The sequence below is a fragment of the Mastomys coucha genome, unplaced genomic scaffold (genome assembly GCF_008632895.1).
Source record: "Mastomys coucha isolate ucsf_1 unplaced genomic scaffold, UCSF_Mcou_1 pScaffold1, whole genome shotgun sequence".
In the NCBI taxonomy this organism is placed as follows: domain Eukaryota; kingdom Metazoa; phylum Chordata; class Mammalia; order Rodentia; family Muridae; genus Mastomys; species Mastomys coucha.
Genome location: NW_022196891.1, coordinates 84626188 through 84647375, shown reverse-complemented (window position 1 = coordinate 84647375; position 21188 = coordinate 84626188). Strand labels below are relative to the sequence as shown.

The 21188-nt window shown below is 42.2% G+C and overlaps 1 long non-coding RNA gene across 1 annotated transcript in view; it reads left to right on the top strand.

The window, feature by feature from the left end:
• The window catches only part of LOC116071899, an 18135-nt gene extending 4021 nt beyond the window's left edge, over nucleotides 1-14114 (top strand). The window contains exon 2 of the long non-coding RNA XR_004111228.1: nucleotides 13954-14114. This is a non-coding gene — a long non-coding RNA (uncharacterized LOC116071899). The remainder of the gene's footprint in view (nucleotides 1-13953) is intronic.
• The last annotated feature ends 7074 nt before the right edge of the window (nucleotides 14115-21188 follow it).

Sequence of the window (21188 nt, the reverse complement as noted above, 5' to 3'; positions counted from 1 at the left end):
TCTCTCTCTCTCTCTCTCTCTCTCTCTCTCTCTCTGTGTGTGTGTGTGTGTGTGTGTGTGTACCATGTGCATGTAGGAGCTTACAGGGGATAAAACACAGTGTCAGATCTCCTGGAACTGGAGTTAAGGAAGGTATGAGGAATCTGATGTAGGTGCTGGGAACTGAACTAGGCTTCCGTGGAAGAGCCGCAAATGCTCTTAACTGCTCAACACGTTTTTCAGCCTCCTGCCCCCAACTCACATTTGACAAATTGGATATTGTGAAACAGATGGCAGACTTCCTTCCATCTGAGATCATAAACGGCAATGAGACTTTTTCTCTCCCTGACAGAAAACCACTTGCTGTGTCATGGTGATAGCCAGGCAACCTTACGTAGGTGTCCTTGAGTTACAGAACAAAGTTCTCCTGCCTATAGCTGGCAAGACTGGAGCCATCTTGGCCCATGGGACTGAGACCCTTAGCAATAGATGGCGGGACTTTGACCCATCTTTCCGCTATAACCTCAGTCCTTGGGTTAACCTCATGAAATACCCGAGACTGGAACCACCCAGCTGAGCCTCTCCTACATTCAGAATTTTCTCATACGGGAGATAATAGACATTTGCTCTAAGACATTAACTGGGCACCACTTGCTATGTTACAATTCTATCAAGTCCAGAAACCAACTTCATCTCCCACTGCTTTTCGGGTTTTAAACTCTTAGCATGGATCAACCAATAAGCTATCTAACGAATCATCCAACCAAAGGAGTATGCATTCACTATTTTATACTCTAAAGCCCATCACAATCTCACACTTCCTCTGTTCCTTATTTTTTGTTGCTTACACTGATCCTATCTTAAATTATCTCTCTTCAATCTCTGAATCTTTCAGTTGGCAACATATTCTTTAGTACATAATCTTGCTTTAATTGGCTTAGATGTGTTGTGTCTGGCAATTTTCCCAAAGGAAAGGTGCTTCATATCTTAAATATTCAAAAATATTTCTAAAGGCATTTTTGGATTCAATATGTCTTAATTAATTGAAGGAGTAATCGTTCCCTGAAATTGCTTGACTCCCAGGAAAGTTAGATAAATGGCTATTTGCTTTGGACCAAATGCTGTGTTATAGTTCCAGGCGGAGGTCTGTTTCCCTCAGCTGTGCCTCCCCATGTCAGTTACCACTTCAACAACCTTCTCTGAAAGGGACTAGAGAGTAAATATCATGGATTTCCTGGGCATTTGCATCTACTCACCTTAAGATGTGGTTGTCAAAATGAGACTTTATTTACAAAAGCAAATGTCAAGGCAGTTTGTATCCAAGAGTGGTTGTTTGTAGCTATGGTTTGATATTTCCCAACATTTCTATATCAGAGGAATAAACTGGAGAGTGTTTTAATATAAACACCCACCCACAGCTGTGCTTTCAGTTTACAGTTGGAAAAACTGGATAAACTCACTAAAAAGAATCAAGTTTATTGTTTCCCTAGGACCAGGGACTGCTTTCACAGGGCTGTGAGAGAATTCTCTCTCTCTCTCTCTCTCTCTCTCTCTCTCTCTCTCTCTCTCTCTCTCTCTCTCTCTTGTCTCTTTCTCTTCCCCACTCCCTCTTCCTCCTTCGTTCCCTCCCTCTCTTCCTCCTATGATAGTTTAGAACTTGCCATGTAGCCAAGGTTGCTTCGAACTCCCTTGAGTGCCCTGTATGTGTGCCTAGTTAAAAAAACAAAAACAAAACAAAAAAACTTTGCTAATAGTTAGGGTTTCTATGATGTAGCAAGACTGCAGGACTCACCCAAAGACTCTTCAATCTCTCAGAACATGCAGCCATACCTCCTACTGCAGGGAAGACAGGCAATGGGTAAGACAGTCATTTTACTTCCTTTAGTGAAAGTCAGCGTCACCAGAAAAGCATAGGAGTCGCTCCTTCTCTCTGGACCTTGAAGAATGCAGTCACTTTACTCTTCTGCACAATATATAATCTTAGAAAGATGGTCTCTTTACAAAATAAAACTTTTGAAGATATAGAATTTAAAGACATAACATGAAATAAGATGTATATAGCAGAAACACCTGAGTAAGTTTATATAAACATCTACAGTTCCTTAAATATTTATTCTTTGTGGTGAGAATATTCCTTGTATGTTCTTGGAAACATACAGTACATTGTTCTCTAACTTTAGGCTGATAAACTGTAAGTCTGATAACCTGGGGTTGGAGAAATGACAGAGCAAATGCTGCTCTTCCAGAAGACCAGAACTGGATTCCCAGTACCCATGCCGGTTGGCTCACAACCTCCTGTAGCTCCAGATTCAAGATACTAACACCTCTGGCCTCTGTGAACACTAGAACACATATACACTCGTCCAAATTCAGACACACATTCACATGACTAAACAGAAAATAAATCTTTACAAACATCAATGTCGTAGTAAGACCAACAACATTTATAGATGAAAATGTCATATTAAGGCCTGCTTTTTGAACACCAATGAAGATAATTTTCATTTAAAAATATGATAAAAGTCTAGACAGGCTAACGCCTGGCATGCACTGGGGCGTCAACCATATGGCCTAGCTGCTGAAAGCAAAACCAACGGTTGCAACTTTTTCATGTATGAATTTCCTGTGAGAGCTCAGGTTCACGTCAATGAAGAAAAGTAACCCTCATCGTTAACCCTGGTTCTCCCCACAAGTTTTTGGCTAGAAGAACCATAGAAGTTCATATGGAAAGGGCAGCTCTTGATATACAGACATTTTAGACCAACAGGCCATCTGCTGGCAGATTAAGTCCAGTAGACAGCGCCACCCTGAGAAGCTCAACATCACATTGGATAGGTAATTTAAATGTTTTACACTCCTTGCTCTCATCTGTCTGCCACATACCAACAAAAGTGGAAGCATATGGGATATCCGAGCCACCAACACAATCAATCACAGGCAACAATCTAAGAATGGCTTCTGAAATAATACTGTGATACAGACTGGGGACTATGAGATCTCTGGCTTCAATGACACGTTCTGCCATCTGAAATGCGCCTGCTGCTCAAGGCTCAGCTAAAGTTTAGTTAAGGATACTTTGTAAGGCAGAGTACTGCATCTCGGTAGACACTGCATCTGCTGAGACAAAGGGTGAGGTATGGAATCGGGCCTCCACAATTAAATGACCCATGTTCGTGGACTATAGGATAAGCAACATTGGAACACCACCTGTGTCTAGTGAGCGTCATGGTTTGAGCCTCAGTTCTAACACACACATGCACACACCAACATCTAACAGAGTAGCTGAGTTTGAGTTGATGCTTAACTATCTGTTTGTTATATTTTAAGCTCTGCTGTAATGAGATGAATAAATATTGATTGGCTTAAGTGAAATATGGAACCAGTTCAAGTGCTGACGTGCATGTGTGTACCACTTTAGGAAGGAAAATGAGATTGATTCAGTTTACCGGGACTGACTGGTATCCAGTCTGCTCTTCTCATTTGGTAGGTCTCTTAGAAAACTGCCGCCAGCTGCTTTATGTAGCTTCAGTATCTCTAAGCCTCACCAATTCATGTCTTTTATTCTGTATTGTTTGTATAACTTTTTTCCCTCAAAACTGTCTTGAAATATAACTGCTTCAACTAAAAGTTTTTAATCTATGAGATTTGTACACTTTAAGGGTATTTATTAGTCTTGTTTTTAAAAATGTTGACTTCTAAGTGGTAAAATATTTTTTTTTAGTTACTTATGGGCTGTAGTGTCATAATTAAATACATATATAAAGTATATGGCCAAATCAGAGTGATTATCATTTCCTTCTCCCCTTGTTCTATCACATCAAGAGACATTAGGAGCCTTAAACTTTTTCCCCTTGGCTCCTTTAGTCTATAGTAAGTTGCCATATACTCTCGTTTTGCTCCTATACTAGGTATGTCTCACTGGAACTGCTTTGCGCCTCTCGTTCGTTTTGGAGCCCCTTGATTGCCCTCTCATTGTTCTTGTCACTGATACCTGCCATCCTCCTCTGTGTGCTCAGTGCTTTGGGCTTCCCCCAAAGACTAAGAGCTTGGGTGTTGTCTTCCCATGCCTGACTTGTCTCACCTAACACGATGTCCTCCATAGAAACTCCGGATTTTCATATTCATTTTTCCACCGATAGACACGTCAGTTGTGTTGAATTTTCGCCTGTGGCGAATGTGCTGTGGTAAGCACAGCAGTGCAGGTACTCGATAGGGTACTTCCATTTTCTTTGCATCTGTGCGAGTGGTGGGATCACTGGTCCATATGCTAGTTCCACATGAATTCCTTATTTTTTTTTTCTAGTTCTGCAAAAAAATGTCATTGATATTTCAGTGGAACTCTCCTTAAAGCTGAGGATAATTGTAGATCATATAGACAGTTTAACAATATTAACTTTTCTAATCAATGAGCCAACAAATTTTTTGCATAAATTCTTCCATAGGTATTTTATGCTAGTCATTATAGAAACTTTTTCATCCATATGATTAAATTTTTTCTAAATAGGTTTCTTTGGTAGATATTTTGATTTCATTTTAGTTTATTATCATTATATAATGATTCTAATTTTTTGTGTGTAATGATTTGTATCATAAAGCACTATGTTTCTCCATAGGTTCTATCAACTTCCGAAGGTGTCTTTATACTTTTTGACATATGAAATTGTATCTTCTGCAAATAAATATCCTCTTTTTCTATTTGGGTCACATAATGCACTCTTCTTCTTCTTCTTCTTCTTTTCTTCTTCTCTTCTTCTTCCTCCTCCTTCTCCTCCTCCTCTTCTTCTTCTTCTTCCTCCCCCTCTTCTTCTTCTTTTTCTTCTTATAGAATTATTCTGGCTGAGTAATTCTTCCAATACTGTTGACCAGGTGTGGTGAATGCTGATCTCCCTGTTGTATTCTAAAACTGACAAGTACATCCATTTGGCTTGCTACATATAGCCTTTAGTGTGTGAAGGGTGAATCCCTTCCATACTCAAATTGTAGGCTCCTTATTACAAAGGACTGAATGTGTATTCTGTATCAACTGGGGTGGTCACTTTTCTGTTTAATCTGTTGATGCCATGTGTTATGTATATTCACTTGCATACTCAGGATAATCTTTGGATAAGCCCCAATTGGTTCTGATGTAGATTCTTTCTGAATAATGTTGGATTGTGTTTGATACTTTTCTGCTGAAATTTTTCAGTAGCACACACACACACACACACACACACACACACACACATGCACACACACACCAAGGAATGAAAAGAGAAGGAAATGGCATTCATAATGGATATGTATTGAGTATTGAGTGCAAAACTATACACCGGTGAGCTAATCAGCAAGTCTTAGAGAATTTTGATACACAGTTAAAGTACAAGCATTTATGTAAACCTAGACTTATCTCAGTAAGATTTCTAGATCTGTATTCCCAAGCAGTGTGAAGTCATGGCTGTATTCCTGGAAGAATTATTCCTAACTGAAGCTGCAAGGGTCAATGCTGCTTTCTTGGTCATATACCAAGAAACAGAATGAACTCTTCTAAAACAAAACAATACAACACTCTAGACAAAACATGTTTGTATTTCAAGGACAAAAACTAATTCTAATTGAATGAATATCTTCAGTTTGCTGAGTCCATCAGAGAGCAAAAGACTTTAGGGAAAGCCTGAAAATGACTCTAACTGTGTTGGGCAGCTTTTTCTTTAGAGTGAATTTAAGGTGCCAGGAACACTTGACCAAAAGGTCCCAGCCTTCCCCAGCCACCGAGTTTGTCAGCCAAGATCACCCCCTTTGATGTCAAAGGAGGAGAATGTAGTCATTTGTCTTAGAAGTTTTAGAATGGAAGCACTTCCGTTCTTTGCCTTTTGACACTATAGAGTCTCTGTAGTTCTGCCTTGGTCCTATTTGTTGACAATGAACCTGAGAGGTGACACATACTATGCCATGATATTGAAGGAACTCAGAGCTCTATGGGACTTAACAGGGTTTGCTGGGGAGTGGAAGTATTATGTGATACCACCAGCTCACAAGCAGTGACTAGGAAGGACCTCAGCTCATAATCCCTAATGTGTGAGCTCACACTTCAGCTTTGTGTCCTCTGGACTTCCTGTTGTGTGACGTAGATGGTTATGGTAACTGTTGGCTAGGAAGAACCTGGAAAGTTATACAACAGGAATAGACATAAAACCAGTTTCAATTGTAATGGAATTTTCTTCGTGGAGCCCGGGAGAAGCTTGCAATATTTTATTGCCTGTTCCCAAGATGCCAGCAGGCATCACGAGATCAATAAAATTTCCTAAGATTCAATGAGCCAAACTGGGCTGTCTCTCCAGTACATTACCCTGGGTTCCAGGGAGGCTGTGGTGCTGAGCCGGGGGTCCTGGTAGCACTAACTGCCATTTACTTAAGATAATAAGTGATCTGTGAACATCGTCATTCAAGACCGACAAGAAGTGACAGCAGAATGACGAAGCAAGCCTTCCTTCTTCAGTATGTAAAACGTGAGGTGCCTGGCATTGCTGTGACATGTCACAGTCAACCTGAGGCTTAAAGCCTCAGACCTTTCTAAAGTGACCAGAACAATACCCCCAAACTGTGGTAGCACTATAAAGGCGACTGTCAGCATGACGTTTGATCTTGCTTGTCAGCTTGAGTAGACCTGGAACCAACTAAGAAACCTCTGCAGAGGGTGGGGAAGGCATTTCCTAGGAGAGTATAAAGTATGACTGAAGTATAAAGTGGATGGTCCCTTGTGGTGGTCACCCAGGTATAAAGAGATCTAGAGGAAAAGCTGTTGAGTTCTGTCTGCCCTTCACCCACTGCTAGTGACCAGACCCAGGTGGCTGCGGCCATTGTCCCCTGGCACCAGAGCCACATGGGCTGAGGACCAGTGTATGTCTAGGAATCCTTCAGGCCTTCCACATCAGACTGCGACCACTGAGGCCCCAGGTGTTGTGGATTAAGCAGTTAGAGGGTTCTCAGCCCTCCCACTGTGTAGAAATCCGTGACTGGACTTACAGCACAAGCCAGCCTAGTAAATCCCCTTTGTGTTATATACTTATCTACCTATCACTTCTGGATGTCCACAGAGCCCTGATTAACACAGTTAGTGCTTTATTTCATCTTAAAAAGTAGATATAGGTTCAGCAAGATGGTTCAGCAGATAAGGACATTTGTTACAAAATCTGAGGATATAAATTTGATCTCTGGAACCCATATGGAAGAAAGACAAGTGCCATGAGTTGTCTCTGGTCACCATCCCAACTACAACACACCCAACAAACAAACGGAAGATCTGAAATAACACAGCAGCTAAATCCAGAGGTTTAATTTTAAATGACAGATTCTACTTGGCTCCTCTGATACCCATCAGCAGAGTTTTCCAGGTTCCATGCTAGCTATGAGGAGAAGGGGTCACTTAAGCTCCAACCCTTTCTCTGTGTGTCCGTCTTCGGCTGGAAGCAATGTCATCACCTCTGTGCCTGTCCAGCATTCACAGGTGGAGCCAATGAAAGGGCTCCTGGGGAGAAAAAAGATTAACAAATTGAATCTGGAACAATGTTGTGGAAAAGGCCCAAGATGCAGAGCTGAGCCTTCTGGCTTCATTGCTAAATCGTGAAACCCTAGGCACTGGTGGCCCTGCCATTGGAACCCACAGGGCATAGCTACTCGTGACCATCAGAGGATTAATGGTGCATTTAAATTGGTCTCACCAGAGCTTATGCACGCACTGAGCCATGCTAGAGGCCCAGCTCCATGTGACCTGCTGGCAAACTCCAAAATCCCACTGATTGCTACTGATGAGGGGGTTGATAACAATGATGTGGAGGCAGGAAGTCACCTCAGGCATCTGAACTCCCAGAGGGCCTTGTTCTCAGGAGGCCAGCAGCTACTGTTCCATAAAATCTGCGTGAGCCAATCTTCCTGTCCCTTGGCCAGATGTAGGCTGTGAGTATGTACTTTGGTTCACTGCATTCCACCCTGCAAGGAAGGAATTCATCACCATACTAAGGCAGGGGGAGAAGGGATGCTGTGCTCCGCTCGCAGAATGTCTCCTAAATGTCAGGGTGAGCTGTGATTTTGGCAAACTTGTTCTTAGCCCTAGTTAACATTTCCCTCAAACTCTCCAGCAGACATCTTAGCCCTGTTGGCAGCCTGCTTGTAAGGGGCCCATCAATACATACGTGATCGGCTCAGCTCAGTGACAATAAGAAAAAGACTCACAATGGGCTCCCGTGCCTGTGTCATCTTAAGTGGATTAACAGCAGCTTCTCTTGTGGAAGAGAAAAAGAGCCTTGTCGCACTGGAGGTTTCCTGCCTAGAGGATAACGGTAGAGGCGGGGGCCCATTCATGGTGACCACAGTTCACTTAATCATTATGAGAAGTGGCCTATCCAAAGCAGATCTCAATGAGGAAAAGTATGCCCATGGCAGCCAGAGAGCTATATGTACACCATAAAGAAAGCTATTTGCTACACTGAGTACCAGCTTCCAGAGTGTGGAGGTTGGGATACTTGGGAAAGCTTTAATATTTGGAATAATAGCATCCATGTGGCACATAGGTGTTCCAGACCTGGCTCTACATGGATTTCCACTGTTTTTCTCCATTGTGCTGTTTTCCTATCCCCATCCCCATCCCCATCCCCATCCCCATCCCCATCCCCATCCCCATCCCCGCCACCAAATGTGGAGAGGTGAAAGAAGTTGAGAAATAGGAATAGAAAAATCACAACAACAATAACAAGAGTAACAGATCATGCTTGCTTTCCTTACACATTGAGGATAATGGAGTTGCAAATACTACTCAACTCATCATATACAAATATGGGAAAATATGGGTCTTAGAAGATGGGTTCCTGAGGCCAAATGCATGGACCAGGGGGATGGGACAAGTGTTCATTTGAGTATTTCTCTATACACAGGACACGAAATTTTGAAGAGAGGAAAAGAAAGAAGGAGGAGGTAGGAGACCTGTGGAGGGACGGACAGGGACAGACAGACGGGGCAGGCAGGCAGAGAGGAGAGAGACTGAGACAGACAGAGAGAAACAGAGAGAGAGTGAGAGAGAGACAGAGACAGAGAGAGACAGAGACAGAGAGACAGAGAGAGACAGAGAGAGAGGGAGAGACAGAGAGAGAAATAGAGGTACCCAGAGAGACAGACACAGAAAGAGATAGAAAGAGAGAGTCTGAGACTTCAAAGAAACCAAAACAAAGGCAGCGATAAACATAGTCACATGACTAGTGTCTTCTTGCTGGTCCTTTGAACTTATCAAACTACAAAGTTTTCTTCTCATGTTTGGGGACATGATGGAAGATCCTTCTCTGTGTTGGTGAGGTCATCTTATGACTGCCCTGGCTGTGCTCAGCACGCAGCCTTCTACTGACTCACTGTTCTTCCCTACTTTTCTGTTTAGTGCCCCCGTTGCTCTTCCTCAAGGATTCTGAAGGCAAGGCACCCAGACCATGTGATGTGAATCGTGAGCTTTCATCCATGTGGCTGAGCCTGTGTCCCTACTTCTGGGTTTCTGTCACCTGACGTATAGACCGCTCAGGGTTTTTCTATGAATAATGGTTTTCAAAGGTCACAGGCAAATGGTTACAAGTGGAAGGGATGCTCCTTCTGAAGAAAAATTTTTCATAAGAGTTCTTTGCAAAGACCATCAGTTTGTTAAATATCTTTTTAATTAAATAATACTTTCCTGAGACATAGTCCAGCGAGAATCATTGCTCAATGTTCTTAGGACAAAAATATACAATCCTTGGGGATTTTGGGGGGGGGGGTTGTTTTGTTTGTTTAGTTTTGAGACAGCCCTGGCTATCTGTGTAGCCCTGGCTGTCCTGGAACTCACTCTGTAGACTGGCTGGCCTCTAACTCAGAAGTCTGCCTGCCTCTGCCTCCTGAGTGCTGGGATTAAAGGCGTGCGCCATCAATGTCCTCTCTGCTCACAATCATTGTTTAAAGATGTGCATTCCTTTTTTTTGAAAAAAAAATCTTCCTTAACTTTAACTTTATTATTAACTTTAATAGTTAATAATAGTCCATTGGGGGTTGGTCTGATGCTGCAATATATTGAATGGTAAATACTGGCCCCAAAGACTGAAGGCAGTCCAGACTGAGAACATTCTCATGTATACCAGATGATGTTGTGTAAACTTTCCTCACCAGTATTCCCTGACTGGTTAAATAAAAGTGACTGACAGCCAATTGATTACTGGGGAGAATAGAGGTAGGTGGGACTTCAGTTAGGAGAGAGAGAGGGAAAAGATGAGGGGGTGGGGGAAAGGGACAGAAGAAGATGGAGAACCCGGAAAGGCTGATGAAGCAAAGCCAGCACAGACAGGCCAACTATTCACAAGAAACTTGGTGAACACAGCTGGGAAATAGCCAGTCTAGTGTAGAAAAATAGTTTAAGGGTAATCACCCAATAATTATGCTGAAGCTCTTTAAATAAATCAATAGGACTCTGTCTCAATTATTGGGGGGGCTGGCTGAGTCATAATAAGAACTAATAGTTGTTAAGTATCCAACAACAACAATAGTCTTACCCTTTGGTCTACTAAAATTATTCCGTTAGTTTTTTATGTATTTTAGCCAGATAAAAGGTTTCTTTCTTTTTTTAAAAAAAAAAATTATTCCTGAATTCACTTTACAATCCAATATCAGCCCTTCCCCTCCTCCCAGTACCCCACACAAGTCCTCCCCCATCCCACCTTCCTCTTCTCTTTTGAGAAGGGGAAGCTTCCCTCTGAGTCTCACCCACCTCACACACTACCCCATCCCCGCCCATCAAGTCACTGTGGGACTGGGCACATCCTCTCCCACTGAGCCAGACAAGGTGGTCCATTTAGGGGCTCAGGATCCACTGACAAGCAGGTAAGAGGCTCAGGGACAGGCCCTGCTCCAATTGTTAGGGGACCTACATGAAGACCAAGCTGCACATCTGCTACATATGTGCAGGGGGCCTAGGTCCAGCCCATGCTCGCACTTTGGTTAGTGATTCAGTCTCTGGGAGCCCCCAAGGGTCCAGGTTAGTTGACTCTTGGTCTAATTGTGGAGTTCCTGTACTCTTCCAGTCCCTCAGTCCTTCTCCCAACCCTTCCCATAAGACTCTCCAAGCTCCATCAAAGGCTTGGGTGTGAATCTCCACATTGTATCCATCGGTGACTTGGTGGAGCCTCTCAGAGGACAGTTATGCTGGGTTCCTGTCATTAATAGTTTCAAGGATTGGCTCTTGCCTGTGAAATGGGTTGCAGTTCGGGACAGTCATTGCTTGGCCATTCTCTCAGTCTCTACTCTATCTTTGTCCCTGTACATCTTCTAGCCAGGACATATTTTGGGTAGAATGTTTTAGGGGTGCATTGCTGTCCTTATCCCTCCATTGAGAGTCTTGTCTAGCTACAGGAGGTGACCACTTCAGGGTCTAGATCCCCCACTGGTAGGAGTCTCAGCTAGGGTCACCCCTGTAGACCCTCTAGGGCCTCTCCCCATCCCAGGTCTCTGTACATCCTAGAGATTGTCCCCTTTCCCCTGCTCCCTGCTCTCCCTAGATATGACCCCCTACCAGGCCTACTCCCATCCCCTCTTCCACCCAATTCATCCCTCCATTGACCTCCCCTATCTATTTTTTTGTTTTCCCTTCTGAATAAGATTCAAATATCCTTCTGTAGGCTCTCCTTGTTATTTGGCTTCATTAGATCTGTTGATTATAGCATGGTTATCCTGTACTTTATGGCTAATATCTACTTATAAATGAGTACATACCATTTGGACTTGAGCTTTGTACAGGGTGATAAATATGGGTCTATTTACATTCTTGTACAGCCTTGTTAGACCAGCACCATTTGTTGAAAATTCTCTTCCCTTTCCATTGTATAGTTTTGGCTTCTTTGTTAAAAAAGCAAGTGTCTATAAGTGTGTGGGTTTATTTCTGGTTCTTCTATTTGATTCCATTGGTCCATCTGTCTGTTTCTATATCAATACCATGCACCTTTTATTACAATTTCTCTGTAGCACAGCTTTAGGTCAGGGATGATGATTCCTCCAGGGGTTCTTTTACTCTTCAGGTTCGGTTTGGCTATCCTGTTTTTTTGTTTTTTTGTTTGTTTTGTTTGTTTGTTTGTTTGTTTTTCCAAGTGAAGTTGAGAATTTTTCTTTCAAGTTCTGTGAAGAATGGAGATTTCATTGAATTTGTAGATTGCTTTTGGTAAGATGGCCATTTTCACTATGTTAATCCAATTGATCCATGAGCAAGGGAGACCTATCTTCTGATAGATTCCTCAATTTCTTTCTTCAGAGACTTGAAGTTCTTGTCATAAAGGTCTTTCAGTTGCTTGGTTAGAGGTGCACTAAAGTACTTTATGTTATTTGTAGTTACTATGACAAGTCCTGTTTCCCTAACTTCTTTGTCAGCCCGTTTATTGCTTATGTAGGGGAGAGCTAGTGATTTTGCATTTTCTTTGACTGATTTATTGCTTTCCCCTTCTACGCCTGAGATTTTCTCTTTCATCCCCTGTATCCTGTTGGTAATGCTGATGTCCTTAGTTCCTGTTTTCTCTCCTAGCTTTTCTGTCTCCAGGTTTGCCTCAGTTTGTGTTATCTATTTTCCTTCTCAGTTTTACTCATATTCTTCACCTGTTTGGTTGCTTTTCCCCCTATTTCTTCATTTCCTCTTTTAATGTCTCTACCTGTTTTAAAGGATTTTTCTGTATTTCCTTAAGGGATTTAGTCATGTCCTGTCAAGGTCTCTGTCACCTTCATAAGATTGGATTTAAGCTCCTCTTCTTGTGCTCCAGTTCCATTAAGTTCTCCAGGGTTTGTTAGAACAGGGTGGCTGGGTTCTGGTGGTGCCATATTACTCTAGGTCTTGTTGATTGTGGTTTTACTCTGTCTTTTAGGCATCTGGCCTTCCCTGGTGTTGGCTGGATGCTTCTGATGGCATCAGTGAGACTTCTGAGGAAGGTGTGGGGAGCCATGGCCCAGACAATGGATGTCAGAGTATCTGACTCTGCTAGCCGAGCCTTGGGCTCCACTCTGCAGCCTATGTCCCAGTTAGTCCCTACTGGGATGGCAGACAGAGAGTCAGGATACTCTTGGGATCCTCAGGACTGAAGATGAAGCCAAGAGCTAGACAATAGGGCTGGGGGTGAGGGGACAATGCACCACTCATCTCTGCAGGCTGTCCCAGGTGGAAGAGGTTTTCTAAATGAGCGTTAACATGCTAGGTTTTAATGGTGGTAAAGATCAACAAAGAAAAACCTAGTACAAAACTTGATCTAGCTGAGGGATTTCTGTCTAGGTAAAAAAGAAAGACCAAGAGACACCCAGTCACAAACCTTGGTGAACATCTACTATATGTTAATAATAACCTAACTAGAAAACTGTTATCCCTAAATACTAAAATCCAAACAAAGTTCTACAGCCATAAGATGTGAATTTTTAATCATAACTACCAGCTAACCTTGAATACTTTGTATTAACACCAGAAAAATAGTATTCTCTGTCACTATGTAGATACATCCCCGACATAATTAATAATCAAATATTACAAAATATATGCCAAGAATATAGGTATTGTCTTGTAGCCAGGCTATGATTTTTAGAACATGCAACATAAATGACTCAACAAGTATTGACAGATATTGAGGAATGCAGATGTTTCAGTACCAGAAGTGTTCCTGTGTATTCCAGGTCTCTCTCTGAAAATGGCAATGCCCCAAGATACCTACTTATGGAGTAAAGGACTGTTATAGGCTGAATTGTGTCTGGTGCATCTCCACAGCCTTATGTGGAAGTCTTAAGTCCAGCGTGTCTGTATTTGGATATTGAGACTTAGAGGAAGTAATTAAGGTGAAATGAAGTCCAAAGAGTGAGACTCAAATTTGCTAACATTGTTTTGTTTTCTTTCCCTTATTCACTCTCTCTCCTCACCCTTACTTCTCTCCCTCTTCTTCCCTCGCTCTCACCTTCACTTCCCCACCCCACCCTCAGTATGTACAGGACAAAGGTTATGCAAGGCCATCATGGCTACAAACCATCTGCCCGCAACCAGGAATAAAGGCCACAGAAAGAACTAAATCTTCTAACCCTGAGATTGTGACTCTCATCTTCCGCAGCTGTGAGAAATAAATTTCAGTTGTGGAAATAAACCAGTCTGCAGTGTTTTCTTTCTTTCTTATGCTTGCTCCTACTGTGTGTCATCAGATTCCTCTTTTCTGACCATCAGTGGAGTGCAAGAAGCTTAGCATCAGGTCCATATTCCAAAAGACAAGACACAAAGACACAGCATCCTGCCCTGGAGGGTACCGCCCACAAATATGCACTGTATTCTCTTGTAAACTTCCCTTAAAGGGAAGGAGAGAAGAGGCATCTTAACTTGTGCTGTCCAAGGCACTTCTGTTGTTATTGAAGAAGGAAAAAACACAATGAGGGACAACAGTAGTCTTTCCAATGCTCACAAATGGATTTAGACATTCAGAGCCAAATAGTTGATATTCCTAAGCCCTTAGGCATGTTTCACCCAATCCTTCAATTTAACTGTTGGGCAATATTACCAGCCTTGTTGGAGCCTGGTATTTCATCTTGGATTTATTTATTTTTTTCTGTTATCTTCTCCTAATGTGACAAAACCAGTTAATACTTTTGTGATTAAACCTGATGGTTTTGATCCCCATATTGGGAGAAACACAAAATTTTTCTCATAGTCATGAAGGCAAAATGATTTCCTAGAGAACAAACCAAGTAAACTGAATGTGAGTTGGAACTCAGTCATTCCACATATAGTTTTCTTCCTACTGAGGGGTGACCTAAAGCTACCTATGAACTCACTGCAAAATCCACGTATGAATTCGTTTTCCTTAATAAAGACAAGACACATATGCATTTGATGGTGAACACTAGTTTAGAAAAAAAAATAATTTCAGTCTACTTCTTAAATGATCTAAATCATACTCATTGATAACCCATGATTCGAAGGCACTTTGGCTTACTAAACCCTAATCGCTGTATGTCTTGATTATTTCCATTCTATTCCACTACCATTGTAAAGCACAAAGCATCATACCTGTGGGATGAGTAGCTCAGCCATCCTGCACACTTTAAAGCCTGCTGTCCGGGCATTGCCTGGACACTGTCCCAGATGGTTTGCTAACACTTATTTCTATCAAAAATATACACAACTTCTTGGGCTCAGTAAAGTGCTTGCACAAACAGGTGTGAAGATGCAAATTCAGATATAAGCAATGTGGAAAAGCCAGGTGAGTGTCATGTTTCTAGGCAGGTCCTAAAGATTCACTGGCTACCCAGTCTAGCCAAACTGCTAACTCCAGATTCAATGAGGGACCTTGCATCAAAAGAGCAAGGTCAAAGGAACTGAGAAAACACCTGACATTCACACACATACTCACACACACTTCACATACATACTCACACACAGCTACACACACTCGCATTCACAAACACATTCACAACCCACACCCACACACTTACTCACACACACATTAAACACTCACACATGCAAACATACACATATGAATACACATACATTTGCATACAAACTCCACACACAAATTCACACACACACACACACTCATACTCCTCACACACATGCATATACATACACACATATTTACACACACATGTACATATGCACAGTCATATGCATACATTCACTCAAACACTATCACACATTCACATACACTTACACAGTCACACACATTCACACATGCACACACACACACTCACGCATACAGTCACACTCCCATACACTCACTCACTCACACACTTACACACACTCATATCCATACACTCACAAACACTCAGAGATGCACATATATACACTCACACACATGCACACACACATACACACGCACACAAGTCTTGTTGAAACCTAAAAGAATGAATTCGTAGACTTGTGTCTCTAGAGACAAGCCACGCTGTAAAGGCTCCCCTGCCTGGGATGCCTGGGACTTATCCAGGAAATGTTTCCTGTGGCATTCAGGAAGGAGCTGAGGCAGGGACACAGGACACAGGACTTAGGAATGGGAGACGCACAGGTGCTCTACTGATCAGGTGATCTGCAGAGGTGAGGAAAATTGAGTTTCATAGTCTGAAGCCCAGCAGCCACTTGGGGGCCACCCAAAAGAGCCATAATTACCATGCATGGCTATTTATCCCTCCATGGACAAAGCAACCCTATTTGGCTTGGGATCAGTGTTTCCCAGAGAACGGCTGCCATATTTCAACTCTTTAAGATAGTGGGTGCTAAGAATTTCAGGAGACAGCAAGAAAGTAAAGTATTAGGTGGGCATGCTTTGATCCCTATTAAGTCACCTGTTCTAGAAGTAATAACATTTCATCTCCTGAGATGTGTGGACCATTTCTAGATTCCTCTCAGCCACTATTATACTTACATACAAGACCCATTGAGCCATTTTTGACAGATCAGGGAAAATCTCCTTTTTCCCTGTGGACATCCCTCCTGGGCCACAGGCTCTAAGTGAAGCAGAGAATGCTAGATGATCTTGCCTCCCCATCTTAAACCTACATAGATATAGAGCCACATGTGGCTAGGCTGCCCCAGAACAAACACCTGCCTTGCTTTAAGATGACATCTGAGAAATAAAAACATCTGGTTTCCTTCACCAAGGAAGACTATCCAGCAATTGTCTATCTCTGAGAGAAACAATGGATTGAAGATGTCTTAATGTACCCATACCGAAAACAAAATAGCGGGAAGATCATTAAGACTTAATCGTCAACAGAAAGCTGTGTCTTATTTACCAGACAATCTTAATTTGCTTTCTGAATTGAGTTAATTGATTAGCTAATTTTGTGCTTGATACCACCTGTTACCTTCCAATTGCATCAGTAAACTTTAAATTGGTAAAGTTTGTAAACAATGAATCGGAAAATGGCTGTATTGTCTCAACTGTGCATCAAATACACATTATAGCCAGTACCTCTATAATGCCAAGAGTCACATATTAAAAAAATTAAATCAATTGCCTAAATTATAAGTCCATCATCTAAAGACCATTAGTGCAAAAAATTTGTTCAGATATTGTTTTATTAAAGCAATTAAAAGATGTAAGCCCCAACATTTTGGTCATATGGAAAATCCAGTGTGGCACGGTTGGCTGGTTGGTAGCGCTGCTCTTGACGTCTGAATGCACGGACTAGGAAGGCTCCTTGCCCTGGGCCTTGCTGGGTGTGACCTTGGAACTTGAAGTTCTTCACAAGTAGCTCACATATGCAGGGAGGACGAATGAAGAACTGAGAACTACTTACTGGCTTCTAGAAGTATCTACCACTGAGCAGCCGTCTAACAGAAGCAACGATGCACCATTGAAGAAGGGGAGTGACATTCGGGGAAAATAGCTAATTATCTATGTTATTAGTGGGCCTCAGCCGGGCAGCATCTGATTGCAAAACTGTCCTGAATTCTGACGCTTTTTGTGGACCCAGGATTGGCCTATACTTGTGAGGACAGATCTGACCTGAATAAAGTATCTGATGATTTTTGACAGAACTGGCTTACATGTGTGATCTACTCTTGCTAACTCCTCATCTCACTTCTCCAGAACATCTGCCTTTAATGGTTCACACTGGCCATCTTAGTCAGAAATGCACCAAGCTCGTCTATAAACTGTACCTGCAGTTTAATGGTTTATGAGTATACATATATATTTATTGTACAAAGTAATGGTGTTCATGACACCATAGTACATGTATATCATATATGTTGATGATATTCACCACTTTAATTGCCCTCTTTTATCCCCTGCCCCTTCCCACAAGTCCCTTTCCTCTTCTCATGTAGCTCCCTCTTTTAATTTCTTATCATATTACACACAAACACACACACACCACCACGTGTTACCCGTCAATAAGTCAAATAGCAGCTGTTCATCTGTGGATGGATATCTAGACTGCTTCTATACATTGACTACTGAGAACACTGCTGCCAAAACACGGTCAGAGCCTGTACCATTGAATTCTGCTTTCCTGGATCCTCACTGTGACTGACAGTCATAAATGATTCTTGTTAAAGCGTTTTGTCTGCACCCATTTCTTCTCCAGCATTTCTGGACCTCTTCTGAGGGCTCTTCCCAGATATTCTTGTCTGCTTCTGTGTTCCCATGGTGAAGTATTATGACCAAAAGCAACTTGAGGAGGAAGGGATTCAATGTATCTTACACTTACTGTCCATCACTAAGAGAAACCAGGGAAGGAACTCAAGGCAGGAACTGAAGCAGACACACAGAGGAATGGTGTTTACTGCCTTGCTTTCAGACAATCACAATCCCTTTCTTACACAGCCTGGGTCAACCTGCCTAGGGATGCCATCACACAAAACAAAGGGGGTTAGGGGTTAGGTCCTCCCAAGTTAGTCATTACTGGAAATGCCCTATCTGGATGCTCTCAGGGCAATCTCATGGATGCAACTTCTCAACTGAGATTTCTTCTCCCTAGGTGACTCTAGGTTTGGGGCAAGTTGCTGATTGAAGGTAACAAGGATACCAGGTTCCCTCTTCTACTGTGTCTTAAGTGTTAGTGAGCCCAAAGGCCTACCACTCAGTTAACTCCTTCCTTGCCATACCTCCTTTGGACGATGTTACATGCATACAGGTCTATCTTTGGACATTTTCTCAGCTTGAACTTTAGACCATGCTGCCATAGTGTGCGTTTTTCTTGAGTGCCACACAAACACCTTTTACCTTACTGAGTCCAGACAGACCTCTTCTCAAGTTTGCTCTTCCATGGATACTTCATGCCTTAGCAGACAAACTGCACCTGCCTATCACCTACCCAGAGCTCACGCTTTGGCCAATTTATTTTAACAACATTAAATTAACCATAAACATAGCTGACTTGGGGTCTTCCTAAGTACACTTCAAATTTACTTCTTCATAACCATGTTTTAATATTGTTGGGTTTCTTTGGAACTTCAAAATATCTCCATGGAGTTGCTGAAATTACTTAACTTCGGGTCTCCTACTATCGTCCCTCTCTCTTTAGTTTTCTGCATTTGTTAATTCTGACCCCACCTAAAACCTGGCTATTAAAAACCTGTTGAATGAAGTCAGGGAATCCCATACCACTCTGTGCAGTAGATCCTAGATAATTTTGTTTCTACTCAAGTTTTGAAATCACTTTCCTACTATCAGCCCCATGTAGATGATTTGGCCACCAATCTCTACGTTTTCAGGTCTTTGTAGGTCATTATTGGTTTCCTAAGCTCCCACACACAATAAATAAGTGGCATGGGCTCCACCTTCATGCATCTAGTAACTCCATCAGACCAACGTCTAGTCCCATTGCCACCAATGCCATCAGTGTAGAATAGGAGAATCCCAGGTCAGACTGTGAGCTTCGTGTACCTCTATTCAGTGTCCTATTCAGGGCACAGTGGGGTTTTGTCAGGACTTAGCAAGAATGTTTAGAGGCTAAATCTGTGTATTGGCAGGCCCATGGAGTTGGAGGTAGCCCAAGGTAGTCCTTGGCTACACAGCAAGTTTGAGGCCAGCCTGAGCTACATAAGGGACCATCATCTCAAAAAACAAAAAGGAAGAGGAAGAAGAAAAGAAACTGTAGGTGACCTTCAAAAAAGCAAAAATATGAAATATTCATCCCAGTGTACACCAGGCAAATGGAAAAGAAGCCAAAAATTTGAGAAAAAAAAAGGATGGAGGAAACAGGAGAAGTAATAGGTTTAAACTTCCCAGAAACCGCCACAAAGGAATTTTCGTTTTCTTTGCTTTGTTTTTATTACTTTTTAAATTAATCGAAAGGAAATCTCTGATGGATTTGATAACAATGCATCTGTTTCTAATAACCTTAGGAATCTCTATTTATAGACATCGAATGTGTTGTCGAAATTAAATATAACGTATGAACAAAAATTTCAAGATGCATTTAGGATTTACTTCTTCAATAAAGCATACCACAAAGGGAATAAAGAAATTCTTTACTCAAATTAATGGTGAATTCTTTTGTCATGAGAATAGGAGTTTATATTCGTTTCAGTGAAAGCACATAAATTGTTCTAGACAAGAAAAACAAAACTAGCCCAAGGCAGTATTTTCATTATAGGGAAAGGCACATGTCCATGAATATCTAGTTTAATATTAACAAAAGCCATTCAATTAGCTATGCATGTGCCATTGTTATGAATATTTATTCGTGTCTCAGCTAAGTTACACTGATATCTTTTATTCACTGGTTCAGAGATTGAAATGTTACAAACATTACCCTCCTTGCCCTGCTGGGAGATAAAGAAAGGAAAAGAAGCTCGGGCTAGAACAGCACTAAAGAGGCAGATTTCCTTAGAACTTTCGGGTTTGTGTTCAGGAAGCCAGGTTGCTGACCGATTTCAGGTCTCCCCAGAAATCATTCAAAACAAATTCTGAGAGCGGATACTGCCTGTGTTCATGAAAATTGAAAACTGAAAAGATGTTTCTCCTTGTCCCTTGGAAGAGCAGTCAGTGGTCAGTGGAAAGAGGAAAAAACATGGAAATTACAGGTGAAGGATACACATTGGATCAGGGTGACATAAACATGAAAGGCAAAGTATTTGCTGATCGATCGATGCTTGGCTTGGAGAATCAATCCGGGACTGCTTCCTACTGAGCCAGCAAGGAGGGTTCAACATCCTACACAGAACATTCCTGTGTGTCTGCTCTCCATCCTGACTCGCTTGTGAGAAGAAACACATGACCTATTATTCCTAATTCAGATAGATTCAGCATTTCAAGGAAAAATCAAGTCTTGGCATGCTACCTGGGATGCTTAATATTGACTGATCTAACAATATCTCCAGGATCTAGAACCACCTGGGAGAGGAACCTCTGGGGTGTCTGTAAGCAACTTCAGATTAGGTTAACTGCAGGAGGAAGACCCATCCGAAATGTGGGTAGCAGCATTCCATGGACAAGATTGAACATTAGTGAGAAAGAAGGCATGGCAGAAGTGTAGTCTCTCTGCTGCCTGACTGTGGACACTTGTGACAGCTGCCTCAGACTTCTGCCCCATGTCTCCCCACCACGATAGAGTACACCCCCAAATTACACCAAAGGAACTCTTCTTCCTTCCTCCCTTCCTTCCTTCCTCCCTCCCTCCATCCCTCCCTCTCTTCCTCCCTCCCTCCCTCCTCCCTTTAGCTTCCTCCCTCCTTCCTCCCTCCCTTCCCCTTCCTCTCTCTCTTTCCCTCCCTCCCTCCTTCCTTC